General features: G+C 39.4%; 1 long non-coding RNA gene across 1 annotated transcript in view; it reads right to left on the reverse strand.

Annotated features, from left to right (window-relative positions):
* Positions 1–568: 568 nt before the first annotated feature.
* LOC131479911 (uncharacterized) overlaps positions 569–13,748 on the reverse strand; it is a 135,759-nt gene continuing 122,579 nt past the window's right edge. The window contains exon 4 of the long non-coding RNA XR_009245167.1: positions 569–814. This is a non-coding gene — a long non-coding RNA (uncharacterized LOC131479911). The remainder of the gene's footprint in view (positions 815–13,748) is intronic.

The following is a 13,748-nucleotide window of genomic DNA, read 5'->3' on the forward strand; positions in this document are numbered from 1 at the left end:
AATAAGAATTTTAATTGAATGATAAATTATATGTATATATGTATATATATATATATATAGTTTCATGACCATATTTAAATCATCATCTGTATTTTAAAGAGGGTACAAAAATCAAGCCAGGGTAAGTCCAATGCCAATTAGTAAGAGATGAAAAATTGAGCCAAGTAAGTTTTATTCCAAGTTCATGCTATTTCCAGCATAGCAGACTTTTTTCCAAGATGTTGCTTCAGACTTTGTTATATGCCAAAGACTTTATACATTACACTTCATTTAGTCTTCACAATAAACATATCAACCCAGCAGTCAAGATACTAAAAAATTTGGGTTCTAATCAAGATACATTCTAGCGACTTTTTGAATTACTGTTTTCTCACCTATATAACGAAGCATTTGGACTTAGTTACCTCAGTGAACACTTTTTTCCCCATTTTTATTTTTTTCTCTGAGATATTTTCAATTAACAGTTACACAGAGGCTTAAAGAATAACTAAATAGAAAGAAGTTCGACAAGGATCTGCATAGTGACAAAGCAAGCGAATCCTTTACCTGTGGTGCCAGTTACCTCATACACGTGCTGGTTCAAGTCCCAGTTGCTCCATGAAATGTCTGGCTTCCTGTTTATGGTCTGAGAAAGCAGCAAAGGATGGCTCAAGTCCTTTATCACCTGCACCTATATGGAAGATCCAGAAAAGGTTCAGGCTCCTAGCTTCAGATTGGCTCAGGGGATAATGATATATTGAATCAGTGGATGGATGACTTCACTCTGGCTCTCCTTCACTCTGTGAATCTGCCTTTCAGATAAAAACAAACAAATCTGAAAAAAAAAAAGATTTCAACAAATAATAAAGTAAAAAGACCATAGTTAAGCAGGAGTATATGCAAGGGCTATAAAAAATAATCCAATGTAAAATATCGATTTCATTTATATTTTATCTAAAGCTATTATGTTGGCTTTTTCCCTCACTATCTTTTTAAAGATGTTTTTATTTTTATCAGAAAGTCAGAAAAACAGAAAGGAGGAGAGACAGAGAGAAAGATCTTCCATCTGATGATTCACTCCCCAAGTGACCTCAATGCCTGGAGCTATGCCACAAGCAGAAGGTGGATGGAAAGTGGGGTTCCTGGATTTGAGCTGGCACCCACATGGGATCCCAGCACGTTCAAGGTGAGGACTTAAGCTATTAGGCCACATCACTGAGCCCATCCCTCATTCTTTTTAATAACTACTTGGCTCTGATACATCGGAATATATCTCTTCTAGTGATTATATAGTTAATTTTCCATGTGTGTATGAATTAACTATATCCTGGAGGGAAAATTCAAAACACTTTGCTTTACCAAGTATAGCACATACAGGAAAATATCCATTTTTATAAGTGAGTGTGGTTAATTCCTCAATGGAAAGTTTGTGCCATGTTTTTTTTTTTTTTCTTTTTTTGGTATTGATTGACTGACATTTTGGTTGGTTTCTTTGTCTTAAAATATGAATGGGAAACAGGTCTTATATTCACATTGACCTTCATTGCTTTAACTTATTTTTCACTAAAGATTTGTTTATTTATATTGGAAATGCAGAAATACAGACAGAAGGAGAGACAGAGAAAAAGAGCTTCTGTCTACTGGTTTATGCACCAAGTAGCTGCAATTGCAATCACTGAGTTATCTGAAGCCAGGAACTATAAGCTTCTTTCAGGTTTCCCACATAGGCACAGCGTCCCAAGGCTTTGGATCATCCTTTACTGCTTTCCCAGGCCATAAGCAGAGAGCTGAATAGGAAGTGGAGCAAATGGGACAAGAACATGTTCATGTATGGGATTCCAGTGTGTGCAAGGCGAGGATTTAGCCACTGAGCCATTGTGCTGCGCCCAATTGCTTCATCTTCTATGTTATTCTCCAAGACACTCAAAACCCTGTTTCAAGTACTGCAAAAATTTCATGGAGCTAGAAGTGTGAATTCATTATCACACAACAAAATATTTACACAAAATATTTAAATATGAATTACAAAAGCTATGTGTAGATTCAGAAAGGCTCTTGAATCAAAATGAAATCTTACATAAGTGATTGTATAGATTAGAGGTTTTGGCTACAATAACTAAAGACATGGTGGTTAAACCTTAAGATTCTTACTACTACAGTGTGCACTCATGATTTCCCTAGTATGTACAAGGTGAAAGAATTGAATATTACACAGAAAAACACATTGTATTTAGATTACCCTTCCTTTAAATAACAACGTAACTAAAATGCTATTTTTCCTTTATGTATTATTTTTGCTAAACAAAATTGATAACCCTGTGCTTATATTTAACAATAAAGTTCACTCTCCATTTTTCTCATTAAAATACCATTCTTTTGATTTTTATCTTCCACAGGATTTTTTTAAGCATCCTTGATGCATAGGAATATTTAGAACAGCTAAATTCAAATGATAAATGAAATAAGAGGATTTGATTTTGGTGACTCTGACAAACAAACTGTTCATAATAAAGTTTTTTTTTTAAAAAGAGCTAAATTCATTGTCTTTGTTGTCAGTTATCTATCTGATTGATATACAAATGGATACAATTGTTCATTTTCTATGTGGAGGAATAAATTATCTTTCCATTTGTGGAATGTACAGGAAAAGTGCTAACATTCTGTTGTCCGTTTTCTTTGTTTCACTCTGTTCCTTTCTCCAGACATCTCAGGAGCATGGAACGTACGTGTGAGGCTGCGCACGGTCTGCAGTGCTGTTCATCTTGCAGAGTCTATGTGTCTGCTTTTCTGAAGGTGAGTCAACTAATTTTCTCAAATAAGGGCCTTATCCCTTTACCAAGAAAGAAAAAGATAAATAGCCGGATAGAAACAAAACTGCATATTCATCTTGTTGAGTGTTTAGTTTGCTTTATGTATACATTGTTATAGGTATAAATGCTGCTGGCAATTTGATTTGCTTATGTGGCTTCTTCATTTTTTGTTGTTGGAAGAATTGTCTTACAGATAACATTATTTTGTCTAGCTAACTGGAAATGAGAGCAAAAGAAGCAATTTTACCAGGCAGTGTGATTAGTGAAGACAGATAATTGCCTGAATATTTACTTTGAAGCTGTCATTTAATGAAGTGGTTCTAACGAAAGCTCTAATGGAGTGAGATTCTTAATTCCTTTTTAATATTTCCCCATGTCTGGAAAAGTAATTTAAAATGAATTTGAATGTTGATTGCTAAATTATATTCTTTCCCATCAGCACATCAAATTGTTTCTCTGTTTATAAACAATAAACAGATCATTTAAGATGTTATACAAAATAAACACCAAACTGTAAAAGATTATGATAGAGCTAAACAAAATGGCCATTATTAGAAACTCCATCAAAATGAAGTGTTTATTTTAGATCCTATATATATTTATTCCAAAAGGTTATCACTTCACACATCTATTCCTTATTATATATTACTTATAAAAATGTGTTTAAATTAGTTCTAAAAAAAAATCAAATGGTGTGATAAGTTCGTACAGCAGCTACATTCTTACACATATACATTATACAATTGCCAGTTCATATTACACGACTTTGTCAAATGGAATGATTCAGGAGAAGAGGAGGCAAAGCATGTGAGAACCCTTTTTACTAATTCTGTAACTTGTCAGAAATCTGTGATCTTTTCTATTTTAAAACCACATTTACTGAGGAGGCATAGAGTAAGAGTTTGGTTCAAGTTTTAGAAACAGATTGTCAATATTGAAATCCTGACTTTGTCAATTACCACATGGTTTTATCACTTAGCATTTGTATAACTTTGAAAAAAATCTAGGATATTAGAAAAGTGTTATTTTTATCTGAGAAAGGGCAGTTTATAATGATCCCTATGTTATATGTAAATAACTTAAAATATTGCCTGCCCAGTAGGAATTTTTTCTGACATTTGTTCTAATATCAAGAAAACAGATTCCAGTACACATGAGAACTAGGGAGGGATGGGGCAGGGCCGGCAGGGGGAATGTGGGCTCCCCTGCTGGACAACCACTCCCACTGGAGAGCATGAGTTGGGATGGGGGCAGACCAGACCAGGCAGGGCTACAACACATGCACTCTCCAGGTGGTTCTTGAGTTTAACTTGACAGATTTAACCCCCAGTGCCAACCTCTGCCAGCCAACAATGCCCAACCAACCCTCACCCACTCTAATTTTTGCTTGCACCAGTTGAAACAGTCAGTCCAACCTGGCTTTTCCCTGATCTAGCTCACATGAGGCCCACTTGTGTTGTAGCCCTGCCTGGAGTGGGAGTGGCCTAGTAGGAAAATAGTTGGCACCTCCCTCTTGGGTTACCACTCTGTTAAGAGCCACAGACTTACCGGCCTTAGTCTTGGCCTACCTGACAGCCTGTTGTATTGCAAAGCCTGCCTTGGGCAAGCAGGGCCACAGCAAGCAGGATATTAGGCCAGGACATCCTGTGTAGAGCAAGCAGAATAGAACCTCCACCCTTGTTCCTGTTCAAATAATTAGTTCCTCCCCTGTTTCAATATAGATACTAAGTTCCTCCCCTGGTTCAATATAGATGATTAGTTTCTTCCCTGCTTCAATGAAGATAATAACTTCCAGGAAACCCCTCCCCTTCTTCTCCTCCTCTAGAGAATAAGGTATATATATATGAGGAGTAAAATAAAGAGCAGGAGGCACTCTTTTCCACCAAGTACATGTGTCTGTGTGTTTCTTGGGCCAGCAGCATGGCATTCCCAGTGCACCCAGAGCATTGTGTCCTGCAGGTTGGGACACCAATCCCACTGGAGAGCATGAAAACCAGGACAGGGGCAGGGGTGGCTATGCAGAAAGGCACCCAACAGCATGTGTGTGGGCTGGATAATAGGGCTGGTTGAGTTGAACTAGGTTTCAATGCCCATTCACATGTACGAGAGCTAAATGGGATGTGGGACAGACAGGACAAGTCTGCGGTACATACTGACAAGCATGGGAACCAGGGTAGGGGGCAGGCCTGGTGGGGGTTATGGGGAGTTGTCCCAACTAGGCTACAGCTCCCACTGGTTTGCGTGAGGACTGAGTATGAAGTGGGCAGGATAGGGCTGGACTGCAACACTTATTGGTTCACGTGGAAGACAGGGCTGGAAACACAACTGACCCAGCAATTGCAACAACCAGCATGTGCATAAGCTGATTGGGGCGACGGACTGTGCCGGACCCTGTACTGGCAAGCACACACAAGAGTCAGGTCTGGGATCACCTCAGATGAAGTTTCTTTGGAGATCCCTCCAACTGAACTGCTGATCTCAGAACCCCAACCATGAAGAGACTATGTCAAACAGTGGATTCTGAACAGATTTCATCATGATTGGAATGGTAAGATTGGCAGCAAGTCAGAACTGTTGAACTATCAAAACTGCTTGAGCAGGACCCTCGGAGCATGCCTCAGATTGGGGACCTGGGAGGTGTGGTAGGCTGGGTGGGGCTCCTCCCTTTGTTTCTCCCCTGACCCTAGATACAGGGAGGGAAATGATGATATTAGTGTGAAACAGTGGTATTACCCACTTTCCTGTAGCCCTTGACCCTTTGAACCCTAATCAACTATGCAAGGTTATATAAAAAAATAGAAAACAGGCTTCATATTGTTCATAGATAAAATTCTAAGGCTATAATATTGTTTTTCTCCCTTCCTCCCTACCTCCTTTCTTTCTTTCTTTCTTTCTATCTCTTTCTCTCTTTCTCTCTCACTCTCTGCCAATCTCTCTCACTCTTCCTCTCCCTCCCTCCTACCCTCTTTCCCTCTCTCAGTTTGTGTATGTGGGTATCTCTCTTTTTTTTAAAAAATTTATGTAGTAATATGTTTAACCTATGATAAGTGTAATGCTTCTGAAAAGAACTAAGTGTCAGCAAGTAAAGAAACCACTGTTCAGGAGTAATACAGACAAGGGTTACAAACTTGGTAAATTCCAGAATGCCAAGTCCACTCATATACATTAAATTTTTATACTCTCTTTATTAGGTATCATAAATCAAATAAAACATAGTAATTGTCTTTTAGTTTGACTTATTTCACTTAGCATAATGATAATAGGTACATCCATTTGTTGCAAATTTGGAAATTTTATTCTTTATAAGGCTAATATTTAATTATTTTATTATATAATTTTCTTATTCAGTCATTAGTTATTGGACATTCAGGTTAATTTCATATCTTAGATATTGTGAATACAGCTAATATTAAAATGAGAATGTAGGTAACTGTTTTATATGTTGATTTCATTCAGGTATATTCCTAGGAGTTGGGTTACTAGATCATATTCCATATTTAGTATCCATTTTCTGAGAAATTTCCATTCTGTCTTTCATATGATTGGACCTCTGTGTATCCTCTAGATAGTCTATTATAGTACCTTTATCCTTATATACTGGTGAGCACTTGTTATATTTTTTAAAAAATTTAGAATAATAGCTATTTTAACTGAAGAGATGTGATGTCTCATACTAGCTTTCATTTCACTTAACTATTGGATAATGATCCTGAGCTGTTTGTTTGTTTGATTGTTTGTTTCATGTGTCTGTTGGCCATTTGTATTCAATCTTTAAAAAATTTCTTGGGCTTAGTGTGGTATCCTAGCTGCTAACATCCTTGCCTTGCATGTGCCAGAATCCCATATGGGTGCCAATTTCTGTCCCAGCAGTCCCACTTCCCATCCAGCTTCCTGCTTGTGTCCTGGGAAAGCAGTAAAAGACAACCCAATGCCTTGGGACCCTGCGCCCATGGGGAAACTCAGAATAAGCTTCTGGCTCCTGGCTTGAGATCTACTCAGCTCCTGCCATTGCAACCACTTAGGGAGTGAATCAGCAGTTAGAAGATCTTCCTGCAAGTCTTTCCTCTCTGTATATCTGCCTTTCCAATAAAAGTAGAATTAAAAAATCTTTTTAAAACTTATTTTGCCCATTTTTTACATTGGATTATGTATTTTGTTGTTGAGTTCCCTCAATTCCTTATATATCCTGGATAGTAATTCTTCGTCAGATGCAGAGTTTTCCAAAACTGTCTCCCTGTCTGGTGCATTTTCTTTTTTTTAAGATTTATTTATTATTTTTATTACAAAGTCAGCTATACAGAGGGGAGGAGAGACAGAGAGGACGATCTTCCGTCCGATGATTCACTCCCCAGGTGACTGCAATGACTGGTGCTGCTCAGATCCGAAGCCAGGAACCAAGTACCTCGTCCGGGTCTCCCACATGGGTGCAGGGTCCCAAGGCTTTGAGCCATCCTAGACTGCTTTCCCAGGCCACAAGCAGGGAGCTGGATGGGAAGTGGAGCCGCCAGGACTAGAACCAGCACCCATATGAGATCCTGGCATGTGCAAGGCGAGGATTTTCACCGCTAGACCACGCCGCTGGGCCCTGTCTGGTGCATTTTCACTTGTGAAGAATTTCCTTTTATGTGTAAAAGCATTTCAGTTTGGAAATCTCATTTGTCTATATTTGTTTTTATTTTCTGAACTTCTGGGCATGATCCAAGAAGTCTTTGCCTTTGCCAATATTTTGCAGAGTTCCTCTGGTAATTTAATTATATCAAGTCTTTTATCAAGTGTGAGTAGTTTTGCACAGAGTGTAAGGTAGAGATCTTATTTCACACTCTGTATGCTAAGATCCGATTTTAACAACACCACTTGGTGAAGAAACTGTTGTTTCTTCAGCAAGGAATTTTAGTTCACTTTTCAAAAGTTAACTGATTGTAGATATATGGACTAATTTCTGTTCTGTTTCATTGGTTCACATACCCATTTTAAGAATTTTGTTTATTGTATGTTACAGTTCCATAGGTTCATGGATTTCTCCTTCCCCTTTCAGCACCCTCTCCTCTCTATTTCCCCATATCATTACAATAGTATAGTTCTATGACTACAGTCACAAGTCCATCATTCTGCTATTTAAGTGTATCCTGACATTGTAAGTATGGGCAATGGCAGAAAGTCCACCATCCTATTGTCAAAATATATGTAACAATTTCATTGGGAGTTCATCATTGATTCAGTAGTAGAGATATATACTGCAATGCATTTTCACCTTCTGATATGATAGTCTCTATTATGTGTTAATTTTATATCCTGTAAATTTGTTGAATTCTCACATGAGTTCTTATGTGTCTTACTGAGTTCTTTCAGCTGTCTTGTACAGCTAGTATTTTGGCATAGTCATTCTTTTAAAATCCCTTTCAGGCATTTTATCAGTCTCCCTGTCTTCACAGTCCAGTATTTATATATTATTGTGTTCCTTTTGGGGAGTCAAGTTGCCTTCCTTTTTCATCTTTCTTGTATTTCTGCATTGATCTTTATCCATGCTGTGAATCATTTGTTGCTATATCATCTGAAGACTTTGTTCTTGGAAACATGTCCCTGTACTGGGAGTGGGGGTGGGGAATGCCTGCAACTTACACCAAAGATCTAGAGGTGTGTGCTGGATGGGGCCAGATAGCTCTGGCCACCAGTTAGGAGGGTAGGGAAGCAAGAATTCAGAGTGACAGGAATGTGGATATCCTCTATACTCAGTATGGTGAGGGGCTGTTGATGCCACCTGGTGTGTTCACAGCCTCAGTCTCTCACTACACCGTGACAAGCCAGCTGATTCACCCTCTAGAGTGCTAATGCTTCCATACCCTGTCCACTCAGGCATGCGAACTGCACAGAGCTCTGTAGCATGGACACAAAGTCCTCTACATCTGCAACACTCAGAGAACACAAAGCTTCCAGAGTCAGATTGTGTGAGTGCCCACAACCCCAGCTACATCCTATGACTTTCCCTTTCTGCAACCATGCACAGCTGCCATGGTCACAGGACTGAGTCACAGGGTACAGGGGATCTGTTCTCTGTCCTGTGAGTTATCCCATCCCCAGAACAAGCACCTGCCATTCTGCAGGTTAGGATAGAGGTTGCTTTTAGATTCATTTTAAAAAGCAATCTGACACTTGAGTAAGAAGAAGGAAGTAACGGTTGCCTCCAGTAGTGCAGCTAAATGGACTCTACCCCATGCCAGTTCCCCAGGCTAGACTCAGGAGGGCACTATAAAACTTTTCCACATCTAAAGCATCCAGTGTTGTGGGATGCAGCGGACTACTCTCATTTTGTCCTGGGATGATGGTACTTCCCTGCTCGTCACTGGCTGCAGGAGTTGCCAGTGACTTCCGTGTGCAATGGGTCTGTCCACTCCCACAAATGTTCAGTGGCCAAGTTTCAACCAGACAAAATGCAGGAGCCAGTAACTCAATCTGGGTCTTCCAAATGGGTGAGGGAAGCTCAAGTATATGAGTCATCCCCTGCTGTACCCAAAGTTGAGCATAGCCAAGAAGCTGAAATCAAGAGCAGAGCTGAGACTAGGGCCAGGCTTAGGATGCAGGCATCCCAAAAGTCCCATAACCATTGTATCAAATGACCTCCGTTTGTGAAAAATATTGTGATAAGACATTTACCTGTGATTTTGGTGCTATATTTTGATACAAGAAAGTGTAACATTCAAAAATAGCTTCCTCAGTATGGAGACGATAACTAAACTACGTATATGTCATGCAACAAGTAAATCTAATACCTTGAGAAAAATTTAATGTGAAGTACCACAACTCCATCAAAATAAAATCAAATATTGGAATGTAATCTTTTTCCTGCAACAGTTAGTTATGAAACTTGAAGAAGTGCCTCTAACTTTACTGAGTATCTGTGTGCCTAAGTGAAAATTGGGGAGCATGAAATAGTAAGTGTAAAGCAATCTTTGGTAATCCTAAGAAATGTGCAATTTTTACGTGCCAGGTGATACAACAGAAACACTGAATCTTTGGAGAAAGAACAGTCAGATTAGTTCTAAAGTGCTATTTTTTGTAATTTTTCTTTAAAAAAAGTTTGTTTGAAAAGCAAAGTTTCAGAGAGGCACCCAGAGCAATCTCTTCCACCTGCTGTTTTATTCTCCAAATGACTGCAGTGCCCAGAGCTGTGTCTGACCAAAACCAGAAACTTCATCCAAGCCAGCCACATAGATGGCAGAACCTAGTACTTGAGCCATCTTCCATTGCTTTCCCAGGCACATTAGCAGGCAGCTGGAACAAAAGTAGAGTAGCTGAAACTTGAACCAGCACCCATATGAAATGCTGTCATTGAATGCCACAGCTTTCCTCACTGTACCACAATAATCTCTAATTCCTGTATTTTCTATCACATTAACTTTTTGGATCTTGGGTCACTCATCAAAATAGTGCTGGTAAACTGATGGGTAATGTTGTTTCAAGCATAAGAGCTGGTGGTGGGAGGAGGGGCGGTAATGCGATAGCATAGCAAACTAACCCTTCACCTATAGCACCAGCATTCCATATGGGCATTGGTTCTAGTACTGGATCCTCCATTTTCAATCCAGTACCCTGAAAATGGCCTGAGAAAGCAATGGAGGATGGCCCAAGACCTTGGGTTCCTGCATCCACGTGGAATACTCAGAAAATGCTCCTGGTTCCTGGGTTCAGCCTGGCCCAGCTCAGGTGATTGCAGACATTTGGGGAATAAATCAAAGGATGAAAGATCTCTCTCTCTCTCTCTCTTCCCTTCCCTCTATTTCTGCAATCGTTTCAAGTAAAAATAAATAAATCTTTTTCTTAAATGAAAAATGCTAACTGAAAAATACATAATTATGACCAATGCTCATAGAACAAGGCCTCAAATGTTGGTTATAAATAAAATTAGTATAGGAAGCAATGAAGAGGCCAAGACTGTAAATAAAACAGTGAAGGGAGAAGAGAGATCCACAAAGGTGATACAGGGAAATAGTAACAAAACATGAGAAAAGAAGCACAACATGTATTAACAAATGGAGAGAAATGTGCTTGATCTGGTTTCATATACACACATACGACATAGAGTTTTATTATTGCTATTCAATACCCAAATTAAATTAGGGCCAGAAAACCTAATCCAGAAAGGATCAAGTTGTAATCGATATCCTGGTCAAGGGCCAGCGCTGTGGCCAAGTGGCTAAAGTCCTCACCTTGAGCGCACTGGAATCCCATATGGGTTCTGGTTCTAATCCTGGTGGCCCCACTTGCCATCCAGCTCCCAGCTTGTGGCCTGGAAAAGCAGTTGAGGACAGCCCAAAGGCTTTGGACCCTGCACCCATGTGGGAGACCCGGAAGAGCTCCTGCCTCTTGACTTTGCATCAACATAGCTCCAGCTGTTGCGGTCACCTGGGGAATGAATCATCGATCTGCCTCTCTGTCTCTCCTCCTCTCTCTGTTTATCTGACTTTGCAATAAAAATACATAAATCTTTTAAAAATATCCTGGTCAAATTCTCATCTTGTTCTGCCTTCCACTTCCTGGGAAATATGTAGAATCCAATTTATGTGTATTCAGGGAAGAAGCAACCTTACAAAATGTGCTTTGATAAGTTTCTGGTTAAAAAAAAAAGCCAATGGAGTAACAGGAGCAACAATCAAGTAGAGTTGACAAGAGAAACAAGACTTGAAGTCAGTGGACAATGTGGCTACATGTGGCCAGAAGGAAGTCACAAGTGTATCTGAGACTCAATTTTCTCATGGCATATCAATGTTATAAACATGTGCAGTCCCTTCTTTGATATCCTCTGCTCCAGAACGTCACACAGTTTTCCAAAAACTAGCACTTGGATAATAAAGTTAGCAGTCAAGGAAATAAATCAGTTACTAAGATCGTGGGCTGAGGCTATTGTATTAGTACGTAATGTGCAAGGTGTTTTTTCTTTTTTTAAACAAAAACAACCATTAAATAATTGCTGTCTGCTGTTGGTACTGCTAAATTTCACAACTGAACAACGTCTATCCAGCCATCTAATGAATATGGAAAAGGATGACAATTTGAGCTCGGGTTAATCTGCTTTCCAAAATGGATATGTGAATGAATAAGTCAAATGAGTACTTCAGTCAAGTTAAGCCAGCACGTGACTGGGAAAGAGATACTCAGATCCTACAATGGCTCCTCTGCTCTTTCTAGGTATGCACCTGTGTGTGAATTCTCTTTCTGACGTTACAATCCATCCATAATGGAAAACAAAACAAATACAAAATAATTGATTTGCACAGTATGCCACATATAAGCAGAGTGGTGGAATTTGTAGAAGTTTGTATGCATCAAAACTGGCTTAGCTTTTTTAAAAAACAAGTTAAGTTGCACTGTATCCACAAAGAAAAATGCACCTCTTCAGCCTGAATAAAGTAAATAATTCATTTTTATGTATCTTGAAAATATTTTAAAAGCTACTGACATGGTTGCTAATTTTCAGTTTTACAGATTTATATATCAGCAGTGATTTCAAAATTTAAAGATCTTTCAACACTTCAAATATTAAACATTTTTTTCTAACTATAGCATCATGCAATTTCAGTGCAAGATTCGACTCATTCGTATAGTTTCTATGGGAATGTTGATGGTTTTAAGGCTCCCCATGATGGTTAAGAAAAAAGTACGTTCAGGACTGGCACTAAGGCCTAGTTGCTAAATCCTCAATTTGCAAGTGCCAGGATCCCATATGGGTACTGATTCATGCCCAGGTTGCTCCACTTTTCATTCAGCTCCCTGCATATAGCCTTGGAAAGCAGTACACGATGGTCCAAAGTCTTAGAACACTACACTCACACGTGGGAGACCCAGAAGAAGCTCCTGGCTCCTGAATTCAGATTGGTTCAGCTCAAGCCATTATGACTGTTTTGGGAGTGAACTAATAGATGGAGAATCTTCCCACTCTCTTCTTTTCTCTGTATATTTGGTCTGCCTTTCCAATAAAAAATAAATCAATCAATCTTGGAAGAGAGAGAGAGAGAGAGAGAGAGAGAGAAATAAGCGTGGGTATCTTCAGGTGTTGACATTTGGAAAAAGCTGTTCTAAGTACCCCCGCCCTTTCTTTTTTCCTTTCAGAAACAAAACCGAGTTTGCTCTCACAGCCTCTGAGAGATTGACTACATATCGCGAAGTGATACTGCATCCAATCCAGATTACAAAAATGTTAATTAAATAGGTTCATCACTACATATGCTAGGATGTTCTATCAGGCATGCTGACCAATGAGTGTTCTGTTTAATTATTTTTCTAAATTCTTGTCTTGGAAAGATCTCAGATTTTCTTTCACTAGATGAACATTTTGTTTAGAAGATTTATTTGCTTATTCGAATTACAGAAAGGGAGGGGGAAGCAGATACATCTTCTATGACTAGGCAGCTAGACCAGGCAGAGGCCAGCAGTGAAAAGCTTCATCCTGGGATCCTCTGTGTGTGTAATCTTCCACTGTTTTTCCCAGGCCATTAGCACACTGCTGGATCAGAAGTGGAACAGTAGGAACACTAATAGATGCCATATGGAATGCTATTACCACAGGTGGTATCTTAACCTACTACTCCACAATGCCCCACTAAATGGGTTTTTAAAGCTGTCATTCTTCCATCTATAATGTTTTTCCTTTTAATTTTTTGAAGATTTCATTTATTGATTCTGGTGCAACAACTCAACTGGATAACCCTCCCCTTTCAAGCACCAAGATCCATACTGCCGCCTGATTGCATTCTGGTTGCTCCATTTCCTCTCCCTCTCCCTGCTTGTGGCCTGGGAAAGCAGTCAAGGATGGCCCAAAATGTTAGGACTCTGCACCTACATGGGGGACCTGGAAGAAGCTTCTGGCTCCTGGCTTTAGATTGACTCATTTCAGGCCATTGAAGCCTCTTCCATGAAGAGAAAAAGCAGAATTACAGGGAAAAGGAGAGACAGAGAAAATCTGCC

This window comes from Ochotona princeps, chromosome 3 (genome assembly GCF_030435755.1).
Source record: "Ochotona princeps isolate mOchPri1 chromosome 3, mOchPri1.hap1, whole genome shotgun sequence".
Lineage (NCBI taxonomy): Eukaryota > Metazoa > Chordata > Mammalia > Lagomorpha > Ochotonidae > Ochotona > Ochotona princeps.